The sequence below is a fragment of the Buteo buteo genome, chromosome 2 (assembly GCF_964188355.1).
Source record: "Buteo buteo chromosome 2, bButBut1.hap1.1, whole genome shotgun sequence".
Classification (NCBI taxonomy): Eukaryota; Metazoa; Chordata; class Aves; order Accipitriformes; family Accipitridae; genus Buteo; species Buteo buteo.
In genome coordinates, this window is record NC_134172.1 from 60,388,956 (window position 1) to 60,400,388 (window position 11,433).

The window sequence follows — 11,433 nt, forward strand, 5'->3', positions numbered from 1 at the left end:
GTAATGGCATGTAATGGAATAAGGTGGCTGAATATTTGTAGAGCATTTTTTGCAAGAGAACAGTATTTGATTTTCTTGGGCTACAATTGGCAAAGAAGCCTTTCTCAGGGTATTCATAAACTACCACAGCTATGAAAAAAAGTGTCCATTCAACTTAATGTCTTAGATGGACCCATTAGTTACTGATGTCTTGTTGCATAAATGCACACAGTTGCAAAAATGACACAGGTTTTTAAAGTAGGACATCTTAATCCATTGTGATAGCTACATGGCTTCTCCTTCGAACACAGAGGGAAGACTGTGCAGTCAAGGATATTTTAATTCCATATCTAAAGTTCAGCAAGTGGAAGAGAGAGCATTGAAAGACTTAAATAAACCACAATGTGATAAATCATAACAAAGTACAAAATGGAAACATTCAGTTTATTTAGAGAATGTTCTCAAAGAATGGAATACATCAGTCTTGAACCAAAGCATACATTTATCCAGACTGCTGTTAATCCACAGTTTATTTATAAAATTATTCCATTTTTGATAACATCTGTATATGGCAAGGTGCCTAACCTCTGGGGCACAATGGGGAGAAGTTATTAAGCTAGCATCCTCCTTCCTCTTTATCTACAAGCAAAGAAACTGGAAGGAATCACAGTGTGACTCTACGGACTGAACTCAGGCAGCAGCACCAGGTGGGTCTTACTAATTTCCACTCATCAGGGAAAAGACAGAGCTCCTCTAAAATGGATACAACAGGAAATCTTGGTAAGAGGTTCTCAGAACAGCCAACAAAGCAAGCTAAGTACAAGACTGTAGACCCGTCATGATACAGAGTCAACACTTTGACTTCAGTCATGAAGGAAGCTAAACAAAAGTAATCACACAAAGTGAAAAAATAAAATCAGAAATTACCTTGTATGTTTTGTGTCAGTTTGTTATAAAAACTCCAGCTCTTTATGGGCAGCACAAAGCCCATGGTTATTATAATTCTGCTTTTCTCTCTGATTACTTGACTGGGAAAATACTAAAACTTAATTTCTATTTGTGTAAATTTTTGAAAGAGCTGCGAGTGCTTATGCATAATGCACCTCTAAGGTAAAGTACTGATCTGGACTGAAACAAAGTTCTTAAAATACATTTTTGTGTGCAGAAATTCCATTTGCTGTATATCAGCGACAAACTTAGTATGGCTGAAAAAATAAATCTGGCCACAAAATGTTTTTCTCTAATAGTTATGACTTAAAATATATTTTTGATATTGGAAAAAATAACATATTGCTCATTTTGTCTGACGGATTTTACCACTTCCTGCCTGATTGTTGAGGAATTCAGAATGCTTTTTGGCCAACAAGAAGTATGTCTACACTAGGGAATTTCTTGCTCTCTTTTCAGGAAACACAGCTACATTAGTGCTATTAGTGCAGGCTTTCTCACTACCATTTATCTAATGCTGTCTGGCCTCTGGCGCTTTTCTAGATCCCTCTCATCTGCTCCACAGCAGGCCCCTATCCTGCAATTAATTCCTCTTGGTACAGAGGCTGGCAGTGCTCACTGTGGGGTCCCAGCCATTACAGATACCTGTACGTAAACACGAAGGAGATAGCAATACCTGAGCTAGCAAATACCAAGCCAGCAGCTTTCTTGCATTTGCATAGGAGATCAGATTGAACTCCTTCAGATACGGTTCACCCTTCAGCATGTGAGTCTTTGGGGCAGTGACCGTACGCTCCCAGGGCAATGACATCCCATCCTTGCTGGGGCAAGTAATTAGAAAAAGATGAGACCTGGCCGACCTGCTTTCCCATGTACCTGCTGCTGTCTTCTCTCAGCGTGAGCTGAGGAGATATTTCACTATTCCGGAGTTTGCCTGTCTGTCCCTTCCTTCCCCACCCTCAGTTTTTGTTGTTGTTGTTTTTAAATAAAGCTTTAATTTTCTAAAACATAACACTTTTATTTATTAAGAAATAACACGCCAGCAAATGGAAGAGTGTTTTTAAGACTTTTCTCCTCACCAAGCTGAGATTCACCAAGCATTACACAACTGGTCTCTGGTAAATAAATGAGGAGATAAAGAGCATTAAACTCATCAAACAATTGCTGTATTTTGCTGATGGTTGGCATCTCTGCAATACAGCTGCTTCTCCCAGCCTCCTGGGAGCAGAGAAAGGGACAATAGTGAGCTATGCAGTGTGACTGACATCTCTTCTACCCTGCCAACCTCAAGGCGCGCACACATATTTACCCATACTCACCATCAGATCAGATCAGAGTCATTTCTGTAAGTTTGGTATCATCTTAAAAGACTTTCTGTCACCCAACCAGGAGTCAATGGATGGTCAATGCAGGAGGTCACACAGGATGGTTTTAACGAACTCTTTTGGCCATGCAATCCATCACTGATCAGACAATCTTCCTGTATCTGTCAGAACGTCTTTTTTCTTAGCATCTAGTCTAGCAGGTGCGGCTCTGCCTGTAAGCTGCCCAAACCAGCCAGCTGTGCTTGCAATGAAACATTACAATCTGCGATCATCAGAGGAGAGGAGTCCTTGCTGATGGCTGTAAATAAATGGAGAAGAATGTAGTGGCTTTGGGCCTTCTGCCCAAGCAGATAAACCTTGACTGCTGTTGCGCCTTTGCTTTCTTAAGAAGCCCCAAATGCTGTTTCTGATCAGATGAGAAAGAAGTCCTCTGCTGTAACCCTCGTCATCAGCTATGGCCGTTCCAAGCTGGAGTTCACACCGAAGGCCAGCAGAGCCAGGACTGGACCCGCAGCGTTGCTCCCCTCCATGTGCAATCCCCCACACTGTTGTCCACATGTGGCCCCTGATTGCTCTAGCCCGGTCCTATGTGTTTCCTCCTACAATGCTGATTTATGACGGCTTTTCATTAGTCACACCCTGTTTCCCAGAGCCTGTGTCCTATGAGGAGCCGTCTGCATTAAAGTAGGTGTTGAAAAGGTGAGAGGGAACAGGAAGGTAATAAGTAACTGGGTGATGCTTAATTCAATTAGCCTTCCAGGAGCTAAGAGACAAGAAATCTCACACACTCTAAGGAGAAATCACTTCTCAGGAAATCCTTATGGAACATTGTTCCTATGGAGCAGGAAAACAAGCCTCTCACAGTAGAAAATATCTTCCTATCAGCAGCATTAGAAAATGATAAAGCAACCAAACTGTGGTAGAGTGAGTCATCACTCAACAATTTTATTTCAGCGCTTTCCCAGTGATTGCTTGCAAAGGTCATGGGTTGCTAAGCCAGAGTTTGGAGGCTTTAAGATGGGAAGGGCCATCAGGAAGCCCTGATGCTGACAAAGATGCTGACTTCTAAACTTCAGTCAAGCTCAGAAGTAGAGTATCAGGGAGAAGATCCATCTTCCTTGTTCTAAATTAAAGACTTGTGTTTTAGCAAATCTGAGGGAAGTGTTGTGGTTGCTATGGATAAAATATACATAGGGTCCAAAACTCAGAATTCTTTTAGTAGAGCGAGCAAAGAAGACCAGAGAAGTTAAAAGAGTATAGTGTTGTCACATCCCCTGCTGAGACATCCTTCAGGGTTAGCTCCAGATTATAGCACAGAAAGTAGCTTTGACTGCAGTGTTCCCCTGCCTGCTGTGATAATCTGGCCCTAACGTCCTTCTAGTCCACTGAAGTGACTAACCTGTGGAAGGTTTTCAAGTCATCATTCAGCTCCCTCTTCATTGCCTATTTGAACTGTCCAAGTAATTAATTTACCACCTGTAGATCCGTGATAGTAGGAGGAATTCCATTCAAAAAAGGAAAATCACTGCCTTCTGCTTCATTTATCTTAAAACTAAATCCCTACAGAGGTGTCACATTCCCTTCCTTCCTGCAGATGTAGGCTTGTCTAAAATAGCCACCCTCCCCTAACATTCAGTTATCTCTGGTGTAGCACCATTGCCTGTAGCAACACTGAGAACGGTTAAGATAAGACATCAGTGTTTTATCACTGTGTGGTCTAACCTTACTTAAAGCAAGTCTGGTTGATATAGTAATAAAAAAAATACCAATGCCTAACTATCTCTCCTGCCCTAAAGCTCATATTGCTATTGACAATCCAGCCACAAGGGAAGTCCCAACAACAGAAGACGTTATGGAGGAAAGTCTGGTGGAGACCCAGGTTTTGGAGTTACACTGGGGCAGCAGGTATAAGGAGAGGAAAAAATCTGGAACTAGATTTCATGTCCATTGCGTTCTCGTCTTTCTGCGATATCCCTGTGAAAAATGATAGAAAAGTGCTTAGGTAGTGTTAATCAACCACTAGTGACCTCCTGAGCTCTAGGGAATTTATGGCTTTCATGGAGGTCTCTGGCTCTTTTTTTCAAGATTACAGGGAGATTGTTTCATTTCTGTGTTTCATGGTGGTTTGATTCACTGTGATTTCCCCCTGCAAGGGTGGGAGCAACAGGCTGTGCTTGGGTAGAGCTTCCGTCCTGAGAATGTCCAGACGTGCCCCATTCCCCTAATGAGATTATTTTTACTCTGTCTTAAGGGTATTTTAGGTCTTCGTAGAAACTGGGGTTTAGCTGCAAACCTTACAGACATGCATACAGTACTGCTTAAAGTATGTCAGAAATATGTCATGTATGATAAACAGAAAGATGTGCTTGGGGTTTTGATCATCTTTCTTCTTGGTGAAGTATTTCAGGACTTCAACTAAATGCACATGTCTTACATTAGAGAAGCTTAGCAGGCTCAGAATATGTATATCCCTGTTTCCCTTCAGCCTGTGAAGCTGCATTACTACCAAAGCTGAGTAAAGTACCTTTATTGAGTCAGTGTAAACAGCTCCTATTCAGCTCTCAGCCCTGCAATCACACTACTGGGTATTTTTTGGGTTGTTGTTTTTTTTTTTTTCCCTGCAGCTTTTTTCTTTTTCGGAAATAAGAACCTTCTCATGCCTGTTGATTTCATCATTCAGGAATTTAATTCAGCAGTCACCTTAAAAGGCCATTCATTTAGACTTTAGGGAGGAGTGCATTTGCTTCCTTTGCAAAATGTGATGTCAAGGCTTATATTTTTTCCCCCTCAATTCATCTTAAAATAGGAAACGCAGAAAGAGGAGGGTCCATAGTAGAACACAGCACACATTTATATGGTCACCTAAATGAACAGAGCTGAAAGACTCACAAGTAATACATTTCTTACTGAATGTGAGTACACTGGATGCTCTTTCTGAGGGTCACAGATACGGAAAAAGGCACAACCTATTTTGGCAGTGTGCTGATTCAAGCTTCTTAATGAGCCAGCTAAAGAGATCAAAGAGCATAAAGAAGTCAGATGAAAGCTAGGTGCTGGTGTGGCTGCAATTCCTCTCCTAACTATCTGGTTCTCAGATTACAATGATGTCAGGCTGTATCTGTCACAATTAACACGGGGAGTAGGAGAATAAAACCAAAGCCTGTTTACTGTAGGCTTCACCAAAACAGTTCTTGTATAGATTTCTCCAAATGAAATCAGTTATTGTAGGTGAGGCTGGTGACTCCAGGTATTATTAGAGTTGTCTGCACATCTCATTACAAAGCCCTGTTTCCAGCTGGTTACAACTTCTGAATTCAGCTCCTGGAATTGAGCCGTTCAGAGCCATCTGGCTGTACCAGGTACACCTACACTAGGTACACCTACACTAGGTAAGTTGGCTGTACTTTTCAGATACAGGATAAAAGTGATACGTGGATCTTGCTCAGGTCAAAGGGGTTTGGAGTGAGGATTTGGCCTTTGCAGTCAGGAGGTGTGGGGGGAGGAGGGAGGAAGCGGTCTTGCTGAAAGAGCTCTCTCTTTTTACACTCCTTCAGCAAATTCAGCCACAGTTGGGTCAGGCAGAGAGAGGCCTTTGAAAGTTTGTAGCTCACACATGCTCAACAGAAACCTTTACAATTTTAGCAGCTAACCTCCCCGATGATTTTGTCTGCCTTGAGCACACCCCAGTCCAAATTTAAAATAGTTTTTTCCCCCATACAGTTGTTACAAGGCTCTGTGGCAGGTCACGCTTTATGTTGAGATCTGAACTGAGCTGGGGGCACAGACTAGTTTCCAGCCAGCATCCCCTGGCTGGCACTACAGGGTGAAGGGGAAGCTGCTGGGGAGAAGGAGCCTTAGAATGGTGGAATCTGGCCCTGGAGGTGGCAGAAGGAAGGCTGAGAGGTTTAAACCTGCAGCAGAGATGGGGACAGAACACTGGTGCTGAAGCAAACTGCAAGGCAGAAGTTGGAAGGGAGCTGGGAAGGGAGCATCAGTGCTGGGGGACCTGGAAAGTACCCCCAAGCAGAGCCTGGGGCTGAACCTGGCTGAGGTGACACAGGAGAAAGGGAGAAAGGCAGTGGGGACAGCTATGCCAAGACAGGGAGAGGATAACGGCGCTGGTCCTGACAATGAGCTGTGCGTGGGGCTGATGTCTGCAGTCCACTTATCTTGGATTTGCTAGGGCCTAGGACTTGCTGAGCAAGAAGATTAGGACTAGGTGGGAAGTTTACAGAGCAGAGGTGAGAACTGGCTCAATCAGAGGTACAGAACTTAGAGCTGAGGGCAAGGAGAAGATGTGGTCTGGATAAATGGCCCCTGGGGTTTAAATGCTGCCTTGGACCCTCTCCCACTGCTCCAGAACTCCTTGCACACCAGGCAAACTTCACATATGGTTATCTGGAAGCTCCTCATTTCCCCGGTGATCAGTGTGATGCCTGACATGAGAAAGTGCTGAGCTTTAACTAAAGTCAATGGGGGGCTATGTTTTTTGTGTACACCAAAAAAAAAAAAAAAAAAAAAAAAAGTCAAGTGTTTAGAAGGATCAAGTTTTAATATCTCAAATTGGATGCCAAAATTAATTTATCTTTCCCCCAATTTTTCACCCATTCATCTCAGACTTTTGTTTAAAAAAAAAAAATTGCAAAGTACTCAGATTTTATAATGTTAAATGCCACTAAATAAGTACCTTAGGGAACAAACAATTCTTCCTTCAGAGCAAAATTCTTCACAGAAAATCTGAAGCCCCATTAAACAATGAGAACACAAATCATTGAACATGACCAGCTCTTGTTGTATGTATACTGGCTGAAGCAGAGCTACTCTGAAAATATAGTTATGCATCATGGTACTAGGAGCTGAGTCATTCTTGAAAGTACTAATTGGAAAAATACCACTGATTTCTTTTCATGTAATAGTAATAGTGTAAAAGCAGTGGTTTTGAGCTTTCTTCAGTTGTAGATCCCTATAAAATTTGCAGAAGAGATGCAGATCCTTGGATAGGGACAAGACAACAGTGTGTTCCTCAGTTACGTCTTCTGCAGCCCTTGGAAGTCATCTGTGGAACCCTAGGAGTCTGTAGGCTGCATGTTGTAAACCACTGTCTCTGTATAGCTCACGAAGGCAAAAAACTCCTGTTAAATCAAGAATCGTTTTCTCGGTCTTTCCAGTAACATGCTCTGTGTAATAAGAAAGTGTATGAAACATTCAATGCCCTTGCTTCTAGCAGTAATCTTGAAAGAAGAGAATGAGTTTGTTTTGACTTTGCCATATTAGATGTTCTGCCTAAGACCTGTCTCCTTGTTTTCTTTATTTGTTTTCTCTCCCTTGATTGCTACTGCTGTATCTTGCATTTCTCTAGTTGACCATCATTATTGTGCCCCCAGTCTGAGTTAGGATCCCAGTACACTAGTTCACCTCTGCCAGTTTAGTCTAGCTCCTAACATGCACCACGTAGCTGCAATCTGATTTCAGGGCTCACATACTCAAACATTTCCATTCCATTGCAAATTGAGAATGCTATTCAATTCTGCAAAAACAAACATTATGAAGGTGTTTCCTCCTGGAGTTTGGGAACTTCTGTCACCGATGTGCAAGGATCTGTAATTACAGCAGTGTTCCCTTCCATCCACCACAGCTGTCTCTGGCAATGTTCCCCCTCATTAGGAAACTATCCTATAATTTAAGATTAGAACTGGAACATAAGGCAGTAATTGCCCCTTTCTGTTTGAGTCTTTGCAGAATTTATGTTGTCAAGCTGAGGTGTCTGTTGTGCTTAAACCCTTCCACCCCTTGGCAATAGGTCTTTACTTGAACTTCATTTCACGTTGCTTCGTTTGCATCAGCCATCCCCCTAGCTCAAATACTGTGAAAGCTGGTTGTATATACCATTTGCTTCAGGGAAGCTCAAGCCTCTGATTCTCTTGATAATGTTACAGCCACTGCTGATTTTTTCTCACCATCTGACATTCAGCTTTTTGCTATGTTGATGACCTGTGTTGCTTTCCCATTAAGCTATTCTGGCTGTGAAAATTATGGAAGAAGAATGGAAAGTGATGTGAAGGGATAGGTTTATTCAGTTCCCTGTTCTGAATAGCTGCTCATTTCTGGAATATAGAACAAGGCACATATATCTTTATTCATTATCCTTTAAATTGACACGTCTTTTAAAATTTTGTTAGTTCTGTCTATGTGATATGTAAGAGATCTTCCTGAGCTCAGAAAATGTCACTGCTGCCTCTGTATGACAACCTTAGTAATAGGTGCTGGGCTGGTGGCAAAGGCTGTAGCTCCCTCCTCCCTTATTTCTGCTTGTTTGTTCTTCTAAGCCCTGAGACCTGGCTGCTCTCCTCTGAAAAAATCTGTGTTTCCTAGCAGAATTATAACAACACATAGATGATATAAATTTGCCAGCAAGCTCCTTTTATATTTATTTATTTTTATTTCAATTTGTGAAACATAAAAAAGTATGTATTCCGGAGTGCGAGAACATTTAACAAAGGATTAAAAAAGCAGACCAATCCCTAAGAGCTTTAGCAAACCACTAGCTTTCTTCCCACATGCCAGGGCTCTTCGTCAGATTTTTCAAGACTAGGAAAGTGGACAAAAAGGGCTCGGTGTGGGTGGGCTTGGGACAGAGGTCTAACGTGTGAACATGGGCTCAGAGCACTTAAGCTGTTCGCTTCTCCAGTCTCTGCCTCTTGCCTCAGTGTCGGTGCAGCAGAGGTGTGCGCATACATACACAGATGCATACATATGCATGTTTTGGTCCAGGTGCATGTATAACATCCGCATATTGGGAATTACGTATTATGTGTTAGCTGTTCCTGATGTTTCCTATTCCAGTGTTCCCCCCAAACCACCAACATTAAGTTCTGCTTTACTGCCAGCACAAGACACAATGCAAAAGATAAATTTTCATATTCCATGGATAATTTCTAACTCTTTCTTTCCAATTACCCCCAGTTAGTGGCGGTAAACATTTCCCCAGAAGACAAAACACTAAACCACATTCTGGTATTCACCTTGACTTTTTGGAGAGATTTTACAAAGCAATCTGCTGCTTAATGGGAAGAAGAAAATTCCATCCTCAAAAGTGCTTCTGAAAAATGAAGCCTTTCTTTTTAAAGAAACCAGTGCAGTTTCCATCTGCTGACTCTCTTCATGTGTTGCCAATGAGTGGGGACGGCCTGAGCCTGACTTTTCCTTTTTCATTGTATTTGATGCGTGTTTGCTTCCCTCGTGGGCTGTGTTTTGAATGTGTTTGTTTAGTTTCTCACTGTTGGCCATACTGACTTCTTTATGGTTTCCCTTCTGAATTTGCTGCATGTTTTATTTCTGTCCTGCATCTGCACTCTGCTTTGCTTTGCTCAACTGCGTTTAGCACTCTGATTGTACAAGGATGTGCCTTTTTTGTCATTTTAACCTCTTGAGGGTTAGTGCTCTATTGAAGAGAGAGGCTAGAGAAGAGTAGTCCAAAAATTACAACCCTAAAATAAAGTCCTACTGATAGCAAAAAGAAAATTAAAAAGTAAAAAAAAAGTATATGCAAAACTAAAATTATTAAAACAGACACAGGATTTTAAAAGCTGCATAATTTTTTCCCACAGACATAATCGAGATGTACTCAATAAAAGAATCACATTTAAATATAAAAGAATCATATTTATTGCATTGTATAATCACTGTATGTTTTGAGTTCAAGAAAAATATGAAAAATCCAGGTTCAGTAATGCACACCTTTCACAGGAATCCAAACCTTTCTCAGTATGGTTTATAGCCATTGTGCAATATGATCCTCTTATCTCTGGTAAGAGTCTGCAAGGTATATCAGTAGCTTTTGACACAAATGAACTTAAGATCTGGCTGCTTTTCCACAGAAGCTATCAGGGATCACTGAGGTCATTCTAAAGATGAAAACTATCTGCACTCCCTGCAATAATATCTGAGACGGTCATATTGGTTATCTTCCTTGCTTCACATCCCCTCGTGGAAAGCTAGTTGTCAATATTTGTGTCAATGGGATGTCACTTGATGAGATATGTCGGATTTTTAAAATGAACAGTTATATGTATCTCATAATCTGTACTGAACATTACAATCATCCAACTATAGCCGAGCCTGGGAATAGTGAATGTCAGGAGGAGAAAAGAAGCTAACTCAAAATAAGTTTGAAGAAAAGATGAGGAGAGCTGACAGATGGTACAGCACTTTAAGGAAATCACGACTTTCCCCTCCTTCCATCAGTTGCTAAGGAGAGATTATATATGAGAGAGTATCAAGAATATCAGCATTCAGGTAATACTTAATTCTGACCAGTGTTTGAATGCCCATGAAGCCATCTTACACTCCTTCCATCTTAATCCAACCTGCTTCTCAGGACTGCGGCATTCATCCCTGTGACTCTATTTCTAAGATGTAAGGTGGAAATGCTTTGTCTTTTAAACTGACCAGAAAGCTGCTCAGAAGCGTTAAATAGTCCACCGTGCAGTTATGCATCTCTTGAGCTGCAAAGGCAAATGGGAACGTGTCAGAACATAATTCTCTGCAGCTTAGTGACTCCACATTCAGTAGCTGCTTTAAACCAGAACAATGATCTTTCTCTTTTCGGCTTTCCACGGGATAGGGTTCAACCCCATTAATGACTGTATTTCCCTCCCTACCACTCCAAGGATACTTGCTGAGAGGGGATGATGTAATTGTCATGACTGAAATGAAGCTCAGATCAGCTGAGGAAACAGAGTGTGAAGAACACGCATTTGCTACAGAAATTCATCTGGCAAAGAAAAAGAAAAGAAAAAATGCAGAAGATCATTGATTGCTTTTTAAAAAAAAGATTGCAAGATGCATATTGTTTACTCAAGCTTTAACTGGCTGGGCAGCAGGGTTGTAGTGAATGGGGCTCCATCTGGCTGGCAACCAGTCACTGGGGTGTTCCTCAGGGCTCGAGTCTAGGGCCAGTTCTGTTCGATGCTTTTATCAATGCTCTGGAGGCAGGAGTTGAATGCACCATTAGTAAGTTTGCTGGTGATACTTAACTTGGAGGTGCTGTTGACTCTCTCGAGGGACAAGAGTCCTTGCAGAGGGATCTGGATAGATTGGAGCACCGGGCAATCATCAATGGCATGATGTTTAACAGGAACAAATGCTGGATTCTGCACCTGGGACACAGTAACACCGGACA